Below are 22,320 nucleotides of genomic sequence, written 5' to 3'. Positions count from 1 at the left end.
GTGGCCAATGATGTGCCCAGTGATTACACTCCGAGTCACAAGTAAAACGGTCCAAACCCCGTGTCTCTACGATGTTCTGATGCGGAGATATAAGGCTTTGTTTACTCTGTTGCTAGGGTACTGTATTTGGTTGCTAGGGGCGTGGCTTGGGAGTGGCCAATTATGTGCCCAGTGATTACACTCCGAGTCACAAGTAAAACGGTCCAACCCCCGTGTCTCTACGATGTTCTGATGCGGAGATATAAGGCTTTGTTTACTCTGTTGCTAGGGTACTGTATTTGGTTGCTAGGGGCGTGGCTTGGGAGTGGCCAATGATGTGCCCAGTGATTACACTCCGAGTCACAAGTAAAACGGTCCAACCCCCGTGTCTCTACGATGTTCTGATGCGGAGATATAAGGCTTTGTTTATTCGGTTGCTAGGGTGCTCAAATTTGGTTGCTAGGGGCGTGGCTTGGGAGTGGCCAATGATGTGCCCAATTGTTACACCCCTAGTCACAAGTAAAACGGTCCAACCCCCGTGTCTCTACGATGTTCTGATGCGGAGATATAAGGCTTTGTTTATTCGGTTGCTAGGGTGCTCAAATTTGGTTGCTAGGGGCGTGGCTTGGGAGTGGCCAATGATGTGCCCAATTGTTACACCCCTAGTCACAAGTAAAACGGTCCAACCCCCGTGTCTCTACGATGTTCTGATGCCGAGATATAACTGTTTGTATTTTATGTTGCTAGGGTGCTCAAAAGTGGTTGCTAGGGGCGTGGCTTAGTAAGTCTGTAAGGATCCTGAGAGACTGATTGGATGCCTGAGTAAAATGAGCCCACCCCCATGTCTCTATGACACTGTGGTGCAAAGATATCCATCCGGGCATTTTATAATGGCAGTCTATGGTATAGGTTGCTAGGGTGCCCAAAATGGTTGCTATGGTAACCTTACACCCCATTGTGGGGGACGTCCTGACAGAGTCGAGCACCCTCTTCAAATGTAGTAACCCACATGTTTCTATGAAATCCTGGCTCGGACCTATGACCCGTCAAAATTTTTGCAATGGTAAGTCTATGGGATTTTGCCCCATTGACTTTTCATTGGGGCACTTTTGGGCACCTCTTACACCCCAGGGGTACAACTTACACCCCATTGTGATCCATGTTCTTACAGAGCCTACCACCCTCTTCAAATGTTATAACCCACATGTTTCTACAAAATCCTCGAGCGGAGCTATGACTCGTCAAAGTTGGGCGCAATGTTAAGTCAATGGGATTTTTTGGGTGGTTTTTCGCCCCCCTTTCGGAAATCCTGCACCCGATCGCTTATAAAAGTCATAGCAGACTTCTCCTCAATAAGCCGGTCGATTTGAGCCCTAATTTATGGGTCTACGACAAAGCGTGCGGGACGAGTTACGCGCCGAAAAAGTGTCCAGAAAAAGAAGAATAATAATAATAATAATAAGTATGCAAGATAGTAATAGTGATGCTTTGCATAAATGCAAGCACCACTAACTAGATATTAAAGTTTGAAGACAAACTTTATGTTGGCTTGAAAAAGCGTAGCCTGAACGTTTAAAACGGATTGACAGAAGTTTAGTTTAGTAGGCTATCTGGCAGTTAGTATGTTTAAGTATGAAGCTAACATGATTAGCATGAAGCTAGCATGAAGCTAACATGATTAGCATGAAGCTAGCATGATGCTAGCATGATTAGCATGAAGCTAGCATGATGCTAGCATAATTAGCATGAAGTTAGCATGATGCTAGCATGAAGCTAGCAAGATGCTAGCATGATTAGCATGAAGCTACCATGATGTTAGCATGAAGCTAGCATGATTAGCATGAAGCTAGCATGAAGCTAGCATGATGCTAGCATGATTAGCATGAAGCTAACATGATGCTAGCATGATTAGCATGTAGCTAGCATGATGTTAGCATGATTAGCATGTAGCTAGCATGAAGCTAGCATGATGCTAGCATGATTAGCATGAAGCTAGCATGATGCTAGCATGATAAGCATGAAGCTAACATGATGCTAGCATGATTAGCATGAAGCTAGCATGATTAGCATGTAGCTAGCATGATGCTAGCATGATTAGCATGTAGCTAGCATGAAGCTAGCATGATGCTAGCATGATTACCATGAAGCTAGCATGATGCTAGCATGATTAACATGAAGCTAGCATGATTAGCATGAAGCTAGCATGATGTTAGCATGAAGCTAGCATGATTAGCATGAAGCTAGCATGAAGCTAGCATGATGCTAGCATGATTAGCATGAAGCTAACATGATGCTAGCATGATTAGCATGTAGCTAGCATGATGTTAGCATGAAGCTAGCATGATGTTAGCATGATAAGCATGAAGCTAGCATGATGCTAGCATGATTAGCATGAAGCTAGCATGATTAGCATGTAGCTAGCATGATGCTAGCATTATTAGCATGTAGCTAGCATGAAGCTAGCATGATGCTAGCATGATTACCATGAAGCTAGCATGATGCTAGCATGATTAACATGAAGCTAGCATGATGCTAGCATGATTAGCATGAAGCTAGCAGGAAGCTAGCATGATGCTAGCATGATTAGCATGAAGCTAGCATGATGCTAGCATGATTAGCATGTAGCTAGCATGAAGCTAGCATGAAGCTAGCATGATGCTAGCATGATTAGCATGAAGCTAGCATGATGCTAGCATGATTAGCATGAAGCTAGCATGATGTTAGCATGATTAACATGAAGCTAGCATGAAACTAGCATGATTAGCATGAAGCTAGCATGATGCTAGCATGATTAGCATGAAGCTAGCATGATGTTAGCATGATTAGCATGAAGCTAGCATAAAGCTAGCATGATTAGCATGAAACTAGCATGATTCTAGCATGATTAGCATGAAGCTAGCATGATGCTAGCATGATTAGCATGAAGCTAGCATGATGTTAGCATGATTAGCATGAAGCTAGCATGAAACTAGCAAGATTAGCATGAAGCTAGCATGAAGCTAGCACGAGGCTTGCATGATTAACATGAAGTTAGCATGAGAATAGCATGATTAGCATGAAGCTAGCATGATTTAACGTGAAGCTAGCATGATTAGCATGATGCTAGCATGATTAGCATTAAGCTAGCACTATTTAGCGTGCAGCTAACAAGATTTAACATGAAGTTAGCATGATTTATCATGAAGTTAGCAAGATTTATTATGAAATTAGCATAAAGCTAGCATGAAACTAGCATGAAGCTAGTATGACTTAGCATGGAGCTAGCATGAAGCTAACATGACCCAAAGACCCAACCCCCATGTCTCTATGATGTTCAGACCAAGAGATATAAGGCTTTGTTTATTATGTTGCTAGGGTGCTCAAATTTGGTTGCTAGGGGCGTGGCTTAATGCCTCAATAAGAATCCTATTAAGACTGATTGGATGCCTGAGTAAAATGAGCCCACCCCTATGTCTCTATGACACTCTGGTGTAAAGATATCCATCTGGGCTTTTTATAATGGTAGTCTATGGGAGATGTTGCTAGGGTACCCAAAATTGTTGCTAGGGGCGTGGCTAAATAGCTTTGGGGCGATCCTAAGAGACTGATTGGATGACTGAGTAAAATGAGCCCACCCCCATGTCTCTACGACACTCTAAAGTAAAGATATTCCATCTGGGACGCTTTTATTCCCTTATATGGGCATGTTCCCTGCCCCATTATAAGTCAATGGGAAACCTCTTACACCCCAGGGGTACAGCTTACACCCCATTGTGATGTATGTTCTTACAGAGCCTGTCAGCCACCTTAAATGTGGTAAGCCACAAGTTTCTACAAGTTTCTCACTCACAGCTATGACCCGTCAAAGTTTGTCTCAATGTTAAGTCAATGGAAATTTTGGGGTGTTCGAGACCCCCGTTTAGGAATTCGGAAGGTCCCATCAGTTAGAAAAGATATAGCACACTAAGTCAGACCAGTCTGAAGGTCTGTGGAAAATTTGGTGCATGTAGCTTGAAAGCCCTAGGACGAGTTAGTGTTTATAATTTTGGGGGGAGAAAAAGAATAATAATAATAATAACTAGATAGGTACATTTCCTGAAGAAAATGTGAGTGGTGCTTGCCGTGGCAAATTTCTGGGGACAGTATATGATCATACTTCCAGTCACGAGTAAAAGGATCCAAACCCCGTCTCTCTACGATGTTCTGATGCGGAGATATAAGGCTTTGTTTATTCGGTTGCTAGGGTACTGTATGTGGTTGCTAGGGAAAAATTTGACTTCCAATAGTGATTACACTCCGGGTCACGAGTCAAACGGTCCAAACCCCATGTCTCTACAATGTTCTGATACGGAGATATAAGGCTTTGTTAACTCTGTTGCTAGGGTACTGTATTTGGTTGCTATGGAAAAAATTGGCATCCCATAGTGATTACACTCTGAGTCACGAATCAAACGGTCCAACCCCCGTGTCTCTACGATGTTCTGATGCGGAGATATAAGGCTTTGTTTACTCTGTTGCTAGGGTACTGTATTTGGTTGCTAGGGAAAAATTGGCATCCCATAATGATTACACTCCGAGTCACGAGTCAAACGGTCCAACACCTGTGTCTCTACGATGTTCTGATGCGGAGATATAAGGCTTTGTTTACTCTGTTGCTAGGGTACTGTATTTGGTTGCTAGGGAAAAAATTGGCATCCCATAGTGATTACACTCTGAGTCACGAGTCAAACGGTCCAACCCCCGTGTCTCTACGATGTTCTGATGCGGAGATATAAGGCTTTGTTTACTCTGTTGCTAGGGTACTGTATTTGGTTGCTAGGGAAAAAATTGGCATCCCATAATGATTACACTCTGAGTCACGAGTCAAACGGTCCAACCCCCATGTCTCTACGATGTTCTGATGCGGAGATATAAGGCTTTGTTTACTCTGTTGCTAGGGTACTGTATTTGGTTGCTAGGGAAAAAATTGGCATCCCATAATGATTACACTCTGAGTCACGAGTCAAACGGTCCAACCCCCATGTCTCTACGATGTTCTGATGCGGAGATATAAGGCTTTGTTTACTCTGTTGCTAGGGTACTGTATTTGGTTGCTAGGGAAAAAATTGGCATCCCATAATGATTACACTCTGAGTCACGAGTCAAACGGTCCAACCCCCATGTCTCTACGATGTTCTGATGCGGAGATATAAGGCTTTGTTTACTCTGTTGCTAGGGTACTGTATTTGGTTGCTAGGGAAAAAATTGGCATCCCATAATGATTACAGTCTGAGTCACGAGTCAAACGGTCCAACCCCCATGTCTTTCCGATGTTCTGATGCAGAGATATAAGGCTTTGTTTACTCTGTTGCTAGGGTACTGTATTTGGTTGCTAGGGAAAAAATTGGCATCCCATAATGATTACACTCTGAGTCACGAGTCAAACGGTCCAACCCCCGTGTCTCTACGATGTTCGGATGCTGAGATATAACTGTTTGAATTTTATGTTGCTAGGGTGCTGAAAAGTGGTTGCTAGGGGCGTGGCTTAGTAAGTCTTTAAGGATCCTGAGAAACTGATTGGATGCCTGAGTAAAATGAGCCCACCCCCATGTCTCTATGACACTCAGGTGCAAAGATATCCATCTGGGCATTTTATAATGGCAGTCTATGGGAGATGTTGCTAGGGTGGCCAAAATTGTTGCTAGGGGCGTGGCTTAATAGCTCTGAGATGATCCTGAGAGACTGATTGGATGCCGGAGTGAAATGAGCCCACCCACTTGTCTGTAGGACATTGTAAAGCGAAGATATCGCAGCTGGAACTTTTTTATTTCCTTATATGGGCATGTTTCCTGCCCCATTATAAGTCAATGGGAATTTTTGGGTGCCTCTTACACCCCAGGGGTACAACTTACACCCCATTGTGATCCATGTTCTTACAGAGCCTACCACCCTCTTCAAATGTTGTAACCCACATGTTTCTATAAAATCCTCTAGCGGAGCTATGACCTGTCAAAGTTGGGCGCAATGTTAAGTCAATGGGATTTTTCGGGTGGTTTTTTGCCCCCCTTTCAGAAATCCTGCACCCGATCCCTTATAAAAGTCATAGCACACATCTCCTCAATAATCCGGTCGATTTGAGCCCTCTTTCGTGGGACTACGTTAAACCGTGCGGGACGAGTTACGCGCCGAAAAAGTGTCCAGAAAAAGAAGAATAATAATTATAAAAGATAGGTACATTTCCTGAAGAAAATGTGAGTGGTGCTTGCCGTGGCATGTTTCAAGGGACAATTTATGATTATACTCCAAGCCAAAAGTCAAACGATCCAACCCCCGTGTCTCTACGATGTTCTGATGCGGAGATATAAGGCTTTGTTTACTCTGTTGCTAGGGTACTGTATATGGTTGCTAGGGAAAAAATTGGCATCCACTAGTGATTACACTTCCAGTCACGAGTCAAACGGTCCAACCCCCATGTCTCTACGATGTTCTGATGCAGAGATATAAGGCTTTGTTTACTCTGTTGCTAGGGTACTGTATTTGGTTGCTAGGGAAAAAAATGGCATCCACTAGTGATTACCCTTTGAGTCACGAGTCAAACGGTCCAAACCCCGTGTCTCTACGATGTTCTGATGCGGAGATATAAGGCTTTGTTTACTCTGTTGCTAGGGTACTGTATTTGGTTGCTAGGGGAAACAATGGCATCCACTAGTGATTACCCTCCGAGTCACGAGTCAAACGGTCCAAACCCCGTGTCTCTACGATGTTCTGATGCGGAGATATAAGGCTTTGTTTACTCTGTTGCTAGGGTACTGTATTTGGTTGCTAGGGAAAAAAATGGCATCCACTAGTGATTACCCTCCGAGTCACGAGTCAAACGGTCCAAACCCCGTGTCTCTACGATGTTCTGATGCGGAGATATAAGGCTTTGTTTACTCTGTTGCTAGGGTACTGTATTTGGTTGCTAGGGAAAAAAATGGCATCCACTAGTGATTACCCTCCGAGTCACGAGTCAAACGGTCCAACCCCCGTGTCTCTACGATGTTCTGATGCGGAGATATAAGGCTTTGTTTACTCTGTTGCTAGGGTACTGTATTTGGTTGCTAGGGAAAAAAATTGCATCCACTAGTGATTACCCTCCGAGTCATGAGTCAAACGGTCCAACCCCCGTGTCTCTACGATGTTCTGATGTGGAGATATAAGGCTTTGTTTACTCTGTTGCTAAGGTACTGTATTTGGTTGCTAGGGGCGTGGCTTGGGAGTGGCCAATGATGTGCCCAGTGATTACACTCCGAGTCACAAGTAAAACGGTCCAACCCCCGTGTCTCTACGATGTTCTGATGCGGAGATATAAGGCTTTGTTTACTCTGTTGCTAGGGTACTGTATTTGGTTGCTAGGGGCGTGGCTTGGGAGTGGCCAATTATGTGCCCAGTGATTACACTCCGAGTCACAAGTAAAACGGTCCAAACCCCGTGTCTCTACGATGTTCTGATGCGGAGATATAAGGCTTTGTTTATTCGGTTGCTAGGGTGCTCAAATTTGGTTGCTAGGGGCGTGGCTTGGGAGTGGCCAATGATGTGCCCAATTGTTACACCCCTAGTCACAAGTAAAACGGTCCAACCCCCGTGTCTCTACGATGTTCTGATGCCGAGATATAACTGTTTGTATTTTATGTTGCTAGGGTGCTCAAAAGTGGTTGCTAGGGGCGTGGCTTAGTAAGTCTGTAAGGATCCTGAGAGACTGATTGGATGCCTGAGTAAAATGAGCCCACCCCCATGTCTCTATGACACTGTGGTGCAAAGATATCCATCCGGGCATTTTATAATGGCAGTCTATGGTATAGGTTGCTAGGGTGCCCAAAATGGTTGCTATGGTAACCTTACACCCCATTGTGGGGGACGTCCTGACAGAGTCTAGCACCCTCTTCAAATTTAGTAACCCACATGTTTCTATGAAATCCTGGCTCGGACCTATGACCCGTCAAAATTTTTGCAATGTAAGTCTATGGGATTTTGCCCCATTGACTTTTCATTGGGGCACTTTTGGGCACCTCTTACACCCCAGGGGTACAACTTACACCCCATTGTGATCCATGTTCTTACAGAGCCTACCACCCTCTTCAAATGTTGTAACCCACATGTTTCTACAAAATCCTCGAGCGGAGCTATGACTCGTCAAAGTTGGGCGCAATGTTAAGTCAATGGGATTTTTTGGGTGGTTTTTCGCCCCCCTTTCGGAAATCCTGCACCCGATCGCTTATAAAAGTCATAGCACACCTCTCCTCAATAAGCCGGTCGATTTGAGCCCTAATTTATGGGTCTACGACAAAGCGTGCGGGACGAGTTACGCGCCGAAAAAGTGTCCAGAAAAAGAAGAATAATAACTAGATAGGTACATTTCCTGAAGAAAATGTGAGTGGTGCTTGCCGTAGCAAAATTCTGGAGATCATATATGATTATACTCCAAGCCAAAAGTAAAACGATCCAACTCCCGTGTCTCTACGATGTTCTGATGCGGAGATATAAGGCTTTGTTTACTCTGTTGCTAGGGTACTGTATTTGGTTGCTAGGGAAAAAAATGGCATCCACTAGTGATTACCCTCCGAGTCACGAGTCAAACGGTCCAAACCCAGTGTCTCTACGATGTTCTGATGCGGAGATATAAGGCTTTGTTTACTCTGTTGCTAGGGTACTGTATTTGGTTGCTAGGGGAAAAAATGGCATCCACTAATGATTACCCTCCGAGTCACGAGTCAAACGGTCCAAACCCCGTGTGTCTACGATGTTCTGATGCGGAGATATAAGGCTTTGTTTACTCTGTTGCTAGGGTACTGTATTTGGTTGCTAGGGAAAAAAATGGCATCCACTAGTGATTACCCTCCGAGTCACGAGTCAAACGGTCCAACCCCCGTGTCTCTACAATGTTCTGATGCGGAGATATAAGGCTTTGTTTACTCTGTTGCTAGGGTACTGTATTTGGTTGCTAGGGAAAAAATGGCATCCACTAGTGATTACCCTCCGAGTCACGAGTCAAACGGTCCAAACCCCATGTCTCTACGATGTTCTGATGCGGAGATATAAGGCTTTGTTTACTCTGTTGCTAGGGTACTGTATTTGGTTGCTAGGGAAAAAAATTGCATCCACTAGTGATTACCCTCCGAGTCATGAGTCAAACGGTCCAACCCCTGTGTCTCTACGATGTTCTGATGCGGAGAAATAAGGCTTTGTTTACTCTGTTGCTAGGGTACTGTATTTGGTTGCTAGGGGAAAAAATGGCATCCACTAGTGATTACCCTCCGAGTCATGAGTCAAACGGTCCAACCCCCGTGTCTCTACGATGTTCTGATGCGGAGATATAAGGCTTTGTTTACTCTGTTGCTAGGGTACTGTATTTGGTTGCTAGGGGCGTGGCTTGGGAGTGGCCAATGATGTGCCCAGTGATTACACTCCGAGTCACAAGTAAAACGGTCCAACCCCCGTGTCTCTACGATGTTCTGATGCGGAGATATAAGGCTTTGTTTACTCTGTTGCTAGGGTACTGTATTTGGTTGCTAGGGGCGTGGCTTGGGAGTGGCCAATTATGTGCCCAGTGATTACACTCCGAGTCACAAGTAAAACGGTCCAAACCCCGTGTCTCTACGATGTTCTGATGCGGAGATATAAGGCTTTGTTTATTCGGTTGCTAGGGTGCTCAAATTTGGTTGCTAGGGGCGTGGCTTGGGAGTGGCCAATGATGTGCCCAATTGTTACACCCCTAGTCACAAGTAAAACGGTCCAACCCCCGTGTCTCTACGATGTTCTGATGCCGAGATATAACTGTTTGTATTTTATGTTGCTAGGGTGCTCAAAAGTGGTTGCTAGGGGCGTGGCTTAGTAAGTCTGTAAGGATCCTGAGAGACTGATTGGATGCCTGAGTAAAATGAGCCCACCCCCATGTCTCTATGACACTGTGGTGCAAAGATATCCATCCGGGCATTTTATAATGGCAGTCTATGGTATAGGTTGCTAGGGTGCCCAAAATGGTTGCTATGGTAACCTTACACCCCATTGTGGGGGACGTCCTGACAGAGTCTAGCACCCTCTTCAAATTTAGTAACCCACATGTTTCTATGAAATCCTGGCTCGGACCTATGACCCGTCAAAATTTTTGCAATGGTAAGTCTATGGGATTTTGCCCCATTGACTTTTCATTGGGGCACTTTTGGGCACCTCTTACACCCCAGGGGTACAACTTACACCCCATTGTGATCCATGTTCTTACAGAGCCTACCACCCTCTTCAAATGTTGTAACCCAGATGTTTCTACAAAATCCTCGAGCGGAGCTATGACTCGTCAAAGTTGGGCGCAATGTTAAGTCAATGGGATTTTTTGGGTGGTTTTTCGCCCCCCTTTCTGAAATCCTGCACCCGATCGATTATAAAAGTCATAGCACACCTCTCCTCAATAAGCCGGTCGATTTGAGCCCTAATTTATGGGTCTACGACAAAGCGTGCGGGACGAGTTACGCGCCGAAAAAGTGTCCAGAAAAAGAAGAATAATAATAATAACTAGATAGGTACATTTCCTGAAGAAAATGTGAAGTGGTGCTTGCCGTGGCAAATTCTGGTGACCATATATGATTATACTCCAAGCTAAAAGTAAAATGATCCAACCCCCGTGTCTCTATGATGTTCTGATGCAGAGATATAAGGCTTTGTTTACTCTGTTGCTAGGGTACTGTATTTGGTTGCTAGGGGAAAAAATGGCATCCACTAGTGATTACCCTCCGAGTCACGAGTCAAACGGTCCAACCCCCGTGTCTCTACGATGTTCTGATGAGAAGATATAAGGCTTTGTTTACTCTGTTGCTAGGGTACTGTATTTGGTTGCTAGGGGAAAAAATTGCATCCACTAGTGATTACCCTCCGAGTCACGAGTCAAACGGTCCAACCCCCGTGTCTCTACGATGTTCTGATGCGGAGTTATAAGGCTTTGTTTACTCTGTTGCTAGGGTACTGTATTTGGTTGCTAGGGAAAAAAATGGCATCCACTGGTGATTACCCTCCTAGTCACGAGTCAAACGGTCCAACCCCCGTGTCTCTACGATGTTCTGATGAGGAGATATAAAGGTTTGTTTATTCTGTTGCTAGGGTGTTCATATTTGGTTGCTAGGGGCGTGGCCTGGGAGTGGCCAATGATGTGGCTAGTTATTACACTTCGAGTCACGAGTCAAACGGTCCAACCCCCATGTCTCTACGATGTTCTGATGCGAAGATATAAGGCTTTGTTTATTCTGTTGCTAGGGTGCTCAAATTTAGTTGCTAGGGGCGTGGCTTGGGAGTGGCCAATGATGTGGCTAGTTATTACACTCCGAGTCACAAGTAAAATGGTCCAACCCCCGTGTCTCTACGATGTTCTGATGCGATAATATAAGGCTTTGTTTATTCTGTTGCTAGGGTGCTCAAATTTAGTTGCTAGGGGCGTGGCTTGGGAGTGGCCAATGATGTGGCTAGTTATTATACTCCGAGGCACAAGTAAAACGGTCCAACCCCCGTTTCTCTACAATTTTCTGATGCCGAGATATAACTGTTTTGAATTTTATGTTGCTAGGGTGCTCAAAAGTGGTTGCTAGGGGCGTGGCTTAATACCTATGTAAGGATCCTGAGAGACTGATTGGATGCCTGAGTAAAATGAGTCCACCCCCATGTCTCTATGACACTGTGCTGCAAAGATATCCATCTGGGCATTTTATAATGGCAGTCTATGGGAGATGTTGCTAGGGTGTTCAAAAGTGGTTGCTAGGGGCGTGGCTTAATAGCTCTGAGATGATCCTGAGAGACTGATTGGATGCCCGAGTAAAATGAGCCCACCCACTTATCTCTACGACACTGTAAAGCAAAGATATCCCATCTGGAACGATTTTATTCCCTTATATGGGCGTGTTCCCTGCCCCATTATAAGTCAATGGGGAATTTCGGGTGCCTCTTACACCCCAGGGGTACAGCTTACACCCCATTGTGATGTATGTTCTTACAGAGCCTACCACCCTCTTCAAATGTTATAACCCACATATTTCTACCAAATCCTCGAGCGGAGCTATGACCCGTCAAAGTTCGGCCCAATGTTAAGTCAATGGGATTTTTTGGGTGGTTTTTCGCCCCCCTTTCGGAAATCCTGCACCCGATCTCTTATAAAAGTCATAGCACACCTCTCCTCAATAATCCGGTCAATTTGAGCCCTCTTTCGTGTGTCTACGACAAACCGTGTGGGACGAGTTACGCGCCGAAAAAGTGTGCAGACATAAGAATAATAAGATATAATAATAATAATAATAATAAGTATGAGCAATAATAATAGTGATGCTTTGCATAAATGCAAGCACCACTAATAATATCTTTGAGCAATAATAATAGTGATGCTTTGCATAAATGCAAGCACCACTAATAATAAGTTTAATAGCAATAACAATATATTGGCTTTTTCAAAGCCAACATAATAAGTTTAAGTGCAACAACAGTATGTTGGCTTTCTCAAGCCAACATAATAATAACTAGATAGTAAAGTTTGAAGACAAACTTTATGTTGGCTTGAGAAAGCGTAGCCTGAACGTTTAAAACGGTTTGACATAAGTTTAGTTTAGTAGGCTATCTGGCTGTTAGTATGTTGAAGTATGAAGGTAGCATGATTTACCATGAAGCTAGCATGATGTTAGCATGATTAGCATGAAGCTAGCATGATGCTAGCATGATTAGCATGAAGCTAGCTTGTTGTTAGCATGATTAGCATGAAGCTAGCATGATGCTAGCATGATTAGCATGAAGTTAGCATGATTAGCATGAAGCTAGCATGATGCTAGCATGATTAGCATGAAGCTAGCATGATGTTAGCATGATTAGCATGAAGCTAGCATGATGCTAGCATGATACGCATGAAGCTAGCATAATGCTAGCATGATTAGCATGAAGCTAGCATGATGCTATCATGATTAGCATGAAGCTAGCATGATGCTAGCATGATTAGCATGAAGCTAGCATGATTAGCATGAAGTTAGCATGAAGCTAGCATGATGGTAGCATGATTAGCATGAAGCTAGTATGATGCTAGCATGATTAGCATGAAGCTAGCATGAAGTTAGCATGATTAGCATGAAGCTAGCATGATAAACATGAAGCTAGCATGAAGCTAGCATGAAGCTAACATTTATTGCGTTGCTAGGGTACTAAGTTTGGTTGCTAGGGAGAAAATTGGAATCCCATAATGATCACCCTTCAAGCCACAAGTAAAACGGTCCAACCCCCGTGTCTCTACAATGTTCTGATGCGGAGATATAAGGCTTTGTTTATTCTGTTGCTAGGGTACTAAGTTTGGTTGCTAGGGAGAAAATTGGCATCCCATAATGATCACACTTCAAGACACAAGTAAAACGGTCCAGCCCCCGTGTCTCTATGATGTTCTGAAGCGGAGATATAAGGCTTTGTTTATTCCGTTGCTAGGGTACTAAGTTTGGTTGCTAGGGATAAAATTGCCATCCCATAATGATTACACTTCAAGCCACGAGTAAAACGGTCCAACCCCTGTGTCTCTACGATGTTCAGATCCAGAGATATAAGGCTTTGTTTATTATGTTGCTAGGGTCTTCATATTTTGTTGCTAGGGGCGTGGCTTAATACTTCAATAAGAATCCTAAGAGACTGATTGGATGCCTGAGTAAAATGAGCCCACCCCTATGTCTCTATGACACTCTGGTGCAAAGATATCCATCTGGGCTTTTTATAATGGTAGTCTATGGGAGATGTTGCTAGGGTACCCAAAATTGTTGCTAGGGGCGTGGCTTAATAGCTCTGGGGTGATCCTAAGAGACTGATTGGATGCTTGAGTAAAATGAGCCCACCCCCATGTCTCTAAGACACTCTAAAGTGAAGATATTCCATCTGGGACGCTTTTTTCCCCTTTTATGGGCATGTTTCCTGCCCCATTATAAGTCAATGGGAAATTTGGGGGGCCTCTTACACCCCAGGGGTACAGCTTACACCCCATTGTGAGGTATGTTCTTACACAGCCTGTCAGCCTCCTTTAATGTGGTAAGCCACAAGTTTCTACAAGTTTCTCACTCGCAGCTATGACCCGTCAAAGTTTGTCTCAATGTTAAGTCTATGGAAATTTTGGGGTGTTTCAGCGCCCCGTTTAGGAATTCGGAAGGTCCCATCAGTTAGAAAAGATATAGCAACTCGAGTCAGATCAGACCGAAGGTCTGTCCAAAGTTTGATGGCTGTAGCTTGAAAGCTCTAGGACGAGTTAGAGTTAGAAATTTTAGTCTCAGAAGAAAAAGAATAATAAGTTTAAGTGCAACAACAGTATGTTGGCTTTCTCAAGCCAACATAACTAGATAGGTACATTTCCTGAAGAAAATGTGAGTGGTGCTTGCCGTGGCAAATTTCTGGAGATCATATATGATTATACTCCAAGCCAAAAGTAAAACGATCCAACTCCCGTGTCTCTACGATGTTCTGATGCTGAGATATAAGGCTTTGTTTACTCTGTTGCTAGGGTACTGTATTTGGTTGCTAGGGAAAAAAATGGCATCCACTAGTGATTACCCTCCGAGTCACGAGTCAAACGGTCCAAACCCCGTGTCTCTACGATGTTCTGATGCGGAGATATAAGGCTTTGTTTACTCTGTTGCTAGGGTACTGTATTTGGTTGCTAGGGAAAAAAATGGCATCCACTAGTGATTACCCTCCGAGTCACGAGTCAAACGGTCCAAACCCCGTGTCACTACGATGTTCTGATGCGGAGATATAAGGCTTTGTTTACTCTGTTGCTAGGGTACTGTATTTGGTTGCTAGAGAAAAAAATGGCATCCACTAGTGATTACCCTCCGAGTCACGAGTCAAACGGTCCAACCCCCGTGTCTCTACGATGTTCTGATGAGGAGATATAAGGCTTTGTTTACTCTGTTGCTAGGGTACTGTATTTGGTTGCTAGGGAAAAAATTGCATCCACTAGTGATTACCCTCCGAGTCATGAGTCAAACGGTCCAACCCCCGTGTCTCTACGATGTTCTGATGCGGAGATATAACTGTTTGAATTTTATGTTGCTAGGGTGCTCAAAACTGGTTGCTAGGGGCGTGGCTTAATACCTCAATAAGGATCCTGAGAGACTGATTGGATGCCTGAGTAAAATGAGCCCACCCCCATGTCTCTGTGACACTGTGGTGCAAAGATATCCATCTGGGCATTTTATAAATGGCAGTCTATGGGATAGGTTGCTAGGGTGCCCAAAATGGTTGCTAGGGTAACCTTACACCCCATTGTGGGGGACGTCCTGACAGAGTCTAGCACCCTCTTTAATTTTAGCAACCCACATGTTTCTACGAAATCCTCGCTCGTACCTATGACCCGTCAAAGTATTTGCAATGTTAAGTCTATGGGATTTTCGCCCCATTGACTTTTCATTGGGGCACTTTTGGGCGCCTCTTACACCCAAGGGGTACAACTTACACCCCATTGTGATATATGTTCTTACAGAGTCTACCACCCTCTCCAAATGTTGTAACCTACATGTTTCTACAAAATCCTCGAGCGGAGCTATGACTCGTCAAAGTTGGGCTCAATGTTAAGTCAATGGGATTTTTCGGGTGGTTTTTCGCCCCCCTTTCGAAAATCCTGCACCCGATCGCTTATAAAAGTCATAGCAGTCGTGTCCTTAATAAGCCCGTCGATTTGAGCCCTCTTTCATGGGTCTACGACAAACCGTGCGGGACGAGTTAGGTGCCGAAAAAACGTGCAGATGTAAGAATAAAATATAATAATAACTAGATAGGTACATTTCCTGAAGAAAATGTGAGTGGTGCTTGCCGTGGCAAATTTCTGGGGACAGTATATGATCATACTTCCAGTCACGAGTAAAACGATCCAAACCCCGTCTCTCTACGATGTTCTGATGCGGAGATATAAGGCTTTGTTTATTCGGTTGCTAGGGTACTGTATTTGGTTGCTAGGGAAAAAATTGGCATCCCATAATGATTACACTCTGAGTCACGAGTCAAACGGTCCAACCCCCGTGTCTCTACGATGTTCTGATGCGGAGATATAAGGCTTTGTTTACTCTGTTGCTAGGGTACTGTATTTGGTTGCTAGGGAAAAAATTGGCATCCCATAATGATTACACTCTGAGTCACGAGTCAAACGGTCCAACCCCCGTGTCTCTACGATGTTCTGATGCGGAGATATAAGGCTTTGTTTACTCTGTTGCTAGGGTACTGTGTTTGGTTGCTAGGGGAAAAATTGGCATCCCATAATGATTACACTCTGAGTCACGAGTCAAACGGTCCAACCCCCGTGTCTCTACGATGTTCTGATGCGGAGATATAAGGCTTTGTTTACTCTGTTGCTAGGGTACTGTATTTGGTTGCTAGGGAAAAAATTGGCATCCCAAAATGATTACGCTCTGAGTCACAAGTCAAACGGTCCAACCCCCGTGTCTCTACGATGTTCTGATGCCGAGATATAAGGCTTTGTTTACTCTGTTGCTAGGGTACTGTATTTGGTTGCTAGGGAAAAAATTGGCATCCCATAATGATTACACTCTGAGTCACGAGTCAAACGGTCCAACCCCCGTGTCTCTACGATGTTCTGATGCCGAGATATAACTGTTTGAATTTTAAGTTGCTAGGGTGCTCAAAAGTGGTTGCTAGGGGCGTGGCTTAATACCTATGTAAGGATCCTGAGAGACTGATTGGGTGCCTGAGTAAAATGAGCCCACCCCCATGTCTCTGTGACAGTGTGATGCAAAGATATCCATCTGGGCATTTTATAATGGCAGTCTATGGGAGATGTTGCTAGGGTGCCCAAAATTGTTGCTAGGGGCGTGGCTTAATAGCTCTGGGATGATCCTGAGAGACTGATTGGATGCCCGAGTGAAATGAGCCCACCCACTTATCTCTATGACACTGTAAAGCAAAGATATCCCATCTGGAACTGTTTTATTCCCTTATATGGGCATGTTTACTGCCCCATTATAAGTCAATGGGAAATTTTGGGTGCCTCTTACACCCCAGGGGTACAACTTAAACCCCATTGTGATCCAAGTTCTTACAGAGCCTACCACCCTCTTCAAATGTTGTAACCCACATGTTTCTATAAAATCCTTGAGCGGAGCTATGACCTGTCAAAGTTGGGCGCAATGTTAAGTCAATGGGATTTTTCGGGTGGTTTTTTGCCCCCCTTTCAGAAATCCTGCACCCGATCCCTTATAAAAGTCATAGCACACCTCTCCTCAATAATCCGGTCGATTTGAGCCCTCTTTCGTGGGACTACGTTAAACCGTGCGGGACGAGTTACGCGCCGAAAAAGTGTCCAGAAAAAGAAGAATAATAATTATAAACTAGATAGGTACATTTCCTGAAGAAAATGTGAGTGGTGCTTGCCGTGGCAAAATTCTGGGGACCATATATGATTATACTCCAAGCCAAAAGTTAAACGATTCAACTACCGTGTCTGTACGATGTTCTGATGTGGAGATATAAGGCTGTGTTTATCCGGTTGCTAGGGTACTGTATTTGGTTGCTAGGGAAAAATTTGGCATCCCATAATGATTACACTCTGAGTCACGAGTCATACGGTCCAACCCCCGTGTCTCAACGATGTTCTGGTGCAGAGATATAAGGCTTTGTTTATTCGGTTGCTAGGGTACTGTATTTGGTTGCTAGGGAAAATTTTGACATCCCATAATGATTACACTCTGAGTCACGAGTCAAACGGTCCAACCCCCATGTCTCTACGATGTTCTTATGCGGAGATATAAGGCTTTGTTTACTCTGTTGCTAGGGTACTGTATTTGGTTGCTAGGGAAAAAATTGGCATCTCATAGTGATTACCCGCCGAGTCACGAGTCAAACGGTCCAACCCCCATGTCTCTACGATGTTCTGATGCGGAGATATAAGGCTTTGTTTACTCTGTTGCTAGGGTACTATATTTGGTTGCTAGGGAAAAAATTGGCATCCCATAATGATTACAATCTGAGTCACGAGTCAAACGGTCCAACCCCCGTGTCTCTACGATGTTCTGATGCTGAGATATAAGGCTTTGTTTACTCTGTTGCTAGGGTACTATATTTGGTTGCTAGGGAAAAAATTGGCATCCCATAATGATTACACTCTGAGTCACGAGTCAAACGGTCCAACCCCCATGTCTCTACGATGTTCTGATGCGGAGATATAAGGCTTTGTTTACTCTGTTGCTAGGGTACTGTATTTGGTTGCTAGGGAAAAAATTGGCATCTCATAGTGATTACCCGCCGAGTCACGAGTCAAACGGTCCAACCCCCGTGTCTCTACGATGTTCTGATGCGGAGATATAAGGCTTTGTTTACTCTGTTGCTAGGGTACTGTATTTGGTTGCTAGGGAAAAATTGGCATCCCATAATGATTACACTCTGAGTCACGAGTCAAACGGTCCAACCCCCATGTCTCTACGATGTTCTGATGCGGAGATATAAGGCTTTGTTTACTCTGTTGCTAGGGTACTGTATTTGGTTGCTAGGGGCGTGGCTTGGGAGTGGCCAATGATGTGCCCAGTGATTACACTCCGAGTCACAAGTAAAACGGTCCAACCCCCGTGTCTCTACGATGTTCTGATGCGGAGATATAAGGCTTTGTTTACTCTGTTGCTAGGGTACTGTATTTGGTTGCTAGGGGCGTGGCTTGGGAGTGGCCAATGATGTGCCCAATTGTTACACCCCTAGTCACAAGTAAAACGGTCCAACCCCCGTGTCTCTACGATGTTCTGATGCCGAGATATAACTGTTTGTATTTTATGTTGATAGGGTGCTCAAAAGTGGTTGCTAGGGGCGTGGCTTAGTAAGTCTGTAAGGATCCTGAGAGACTGATTGGATGCCTGAGTAAAATGAGCCCACCCCCATGTCTCTATGACACTGTGGTGCAAAGATATCCATCCGGGCATTTTATAATTGCAGTCTATGGTATAGGTTGCTAGGGTGCCCAAAATGGTTGCTATGGTAACCTTACACCCCATTGTGGGGGACGTCCTGACAGAGTCTAGCACCCTCTTCAAATGTAGTAACCCACATGTTTCTATGAAATCCTGGCTCGGACCTATGACCCGTCAAAATTTTTGCAATGGTAAGTCTATGGGATTTTGCCCCATTGACTTTTCATTGGGGCACTTTTGGGCACCTCTTACACCCCAGGGGTACAACTTACACCCCATTGTGATCCATGTTCTTACAGAGCCTACCACCCTCTTCAAGTGTTGTAACCCACATGTTTCTACAAAATCCTCGAGCGGAGCTATGACTCGTCAAAGTTGGGCGCATTGTTAAGTCAATGGGATTTTTTGGGTGGTTTTTCGCCCCCCTTTCGGAAATCCTGCACCCGATCGCTTATAAAAGTCATAGCACACCTCTCCTCAATAAGCCGGTCGATTTGAGCCCTAATTTATGGGTCTACGACAAAGCGTGCGGGACGAGTTATGCGCCGAAAAAGTGTCCAGAAAAAGAATAATAATAATAATAACTAGATAGGTACATTTCCTGAAGAAAATGTGAAGTGGTGCTTGCCGTGGCAAATTTCGGGGGACAATATATGATTATACTCCAAGCCAAAAGTAAAACAATTCAACAAAGAATAATAATAATAATAATAATAATAATAATAATAATAAGTATGCAAGATAGTAATAGTGATGCCTTGCATAAATGCAAGCACCACTAATAATAAGTATGAGCAATAGTAATAGTGATGCCTTGCATAAATGCAAGCACCACTAATAATAATATCCCTGAGGAATAGAAATAGTGATGCCTTGCATAAATGCAAGCACCACTAATAATAATAAGTTTAAGTGCAACAACAGTATGTTGGCTTTCTCAAGCCAACATAATAATAATAAGTTTAAGTGCAACAACAGTATGTTGGCTTTCTCAAGCCAACATAATAATAATAAGTTTAAGTGCAACAACAGTATGTTGGCTTTCTCAAGCCAACATAATAACCTAATGGGGGCAGGGCAGCTCAACCTTGAAGAACAGAATCTCCTGTGTGTCTGTGTGTGTGTGTGTGTTTTCTTTCCTAACAGATGGTTTTTAATAATGATTAAAGTGTTTGCTTAGAAGTAGTATTGCAGTAAAAGATTTAATATGTGTTTATCTATCTAAAGAAGTTAATGTGTGCCTTATTCATATAACCAATTTTACAAATAATGAAATGATGTCATGATATTGAAATATGTTTTACATAATAATCACTTTCATCTTACAGCTTATGTTTTTTATAAATGAATGTTTTATTAATGATTTGTTTTTAAGAAAGCATTATAACATGCTATTCAAAGTGGAGGAGTACTGGAGAGGAACTGCAGGGCTCCCAGGGATGAGAGGAGAACAGTTTGTTTTTCTTTGTCTATGTGTGTCCATCTTTGCCTACAGGCTAAAATTGGGTGTGGTGATGGAGTCAGATGGACGAGGGGAACGGCCTTTGTGGGTGGAGATTTTCTGAAGAAAGATCGACGTCACATATTTTATAAATAAGCATGTTACTTCCTGAGCTGGTTGTTCGTTACTTGAGAGGACCCAGCGCTGTTAAACTTTTTCATATCTGATCAATAAATATTTGAACTTAGATATTTGTATCTTTTGCCTTCCCTCTAAATTATGAACATGCAAATGGACGCCTTAAAGTCCAACATACTCCAGATGTGTCTGCACTGCTAGCTGTGATGAGATATATAATTTGGCACATTTGAGAGGTGCAATATCTCATTTAAATGGCAACAGTGATAATTTGTAAAATGAGACATTTTTGAAAACTTACATGAATGTTCTTGCTCATCTGAGCTTGACATATCCATATGTCCAACCCCTAGGGTTAGTCATAGGGCGACATGCTAAGGAAATGCACGAAAATTAATAACTTAATATTGACAGAAATGATGAAATACGAACACAAACAGATGTAATATGCCATCTAATTTTAGCCAGTTTACATTTTGGTCTTATATAAATGTTTATTCATAACAATGTTTATGACTATCGTGAAATACATTTGTACATAACACAGTTTTAAAAGTTCAATATTAGTAAACTGCAAAGAGCTTTATATTGTGCAATAAATATAAAATAATATAAAAAACATAAGCAGTTACTAACCAAGAACAGAGTCCAGTTCATCATAATATGGGCAACGTTGTGGGTCAGACCCGGTCTTGTTGTTGTGCTTCACGCAGTCCCGATAAAGTCGCTTGAGATACTCAATGCGGTCTTTGCATTTCATGGAGTCGAACGTGTTTTGTATCGAAAGACAAACCTGACAAACTTTTTTCCAGATTTCGTGCCAAACTTTGTGATTGTGTACGCAGTGTTCAAATTGAAATTGGAATGTAGGTTCACTCCATACCGAAATTAAAGCTAAAGTTTCCTCCCGAGTCCAGTGTCTCGCTTTCTTTCTCGCCGCCATGTTTGCGCTGCTGCTACGTCATATGAGCGCGCATCCAGAGCATGTGATCTTCAGAAACGCCCAAACGCATGAAACAGACACTCCCACCTCTGGAATAGCATGTAAAATTTAGTCCCGTCCGAATCGACTCATAAAATCACAGACGTCGTGGGGGACGTTTTGAAACTCAAAGGTCGTTTGGAAAACTAATCCCGTCCGAATAGTGCTTAAGTTTCATGTTTGAGTTTCACTAACACTTGTAAAAATGTACATCTGTCATTTCTTTGATGATACCTACATGATACCGAGCCACATGATAGGGCTGATTGATGGTTCGCAGCACACTTCCAACACGACCTTCAGATGCAGTTATACCTTTTGTAGCCAGATATCCCTTCATCATTCTTCTTCCATACGTTGGCCCAGTCTGTTACAGAAAAAAGTTGCACACTTACTTAAAGAACATTCGAGTTCCCATGTGGTCGTTAATTGTATGCTGTAAAACTCATCTATGAGTTGTACGCAAAGAACTGTGATTTTTCATAAAAACTTGAAAAATCTCTTTATATGTTATTTAAAAAAAAGACTATTTATTTATTTATTTATTATTGATTTATTTATTGTAATACCCCTGGCACGGTGTTCTTTGTGTTTTGTTTTGGTTGTTATTAATAACATCTGATCAATTCTTATTCATCCCTGAACTTATTAATATATGCATTTCAGTAATACAAGTTATTAATAGAATAATGTATGTATTAGATTTTATTTAGGAAATACTGAACAGAATCACAGAGCCTAACGCACTCCACCTATACATTTTTGCATAAATGTGCATGTACCCTCACATTTCATCAACAAGGCCTTTGCGACCACATTCTTTCCTATGTGGAAGATGGCGGCGGCGGCGGATGGCGTGAGTGGTTTGGTGGGCTCCACTCACGAACACAAAT

The 22,320-nt window shown here is 43.3% G+C and overlaps 1 long non-coding RNA gene and 1 pseudogene across 1 annotated transcript; both read right to left on the bottom strand.

Moving 5' to 3' along the window:
* The window catches only part of LOC135758568 (uncharacterized), a 106,988-nt pseudogene that overhangs the window by 74,235 nt on the left and 10,433 nt on the right, over nt 1–22,320 (bottom strand).
* LOC135758539 (uncharacterized) lies at nt 20,623–21,378 on the bottom strand. Its single transcript, XR_010536496.2, has 3 exons — nt 21,082–21,378; nt 20,747–20,819; nt 20,623–20,646 (listed from the first exon to the last, which is right to left on the bottom strand). It is a non-coding gene; the product is annotated as an uncharacterized lncRNA (long non-coding RNA).

Source organism: Paramisgurnus dabryanus, chromosome 15, assembly GCF_030506205.2.
Source record: "Paramisgurnus dabryanus chromosome 15, PD_genome_1.1, whole genome shotgun sequence".
Taxonomy (NCBI): Eukaryota; Metazoa; Chordata; class Actinopteri; order Cypriniformes; family Cobitidae; genus Paramisgurnus; species Paramisgurnus dabryanus.
This window is presented reverse-complemented; position numbering and strand designations above follow the sequence as displayed.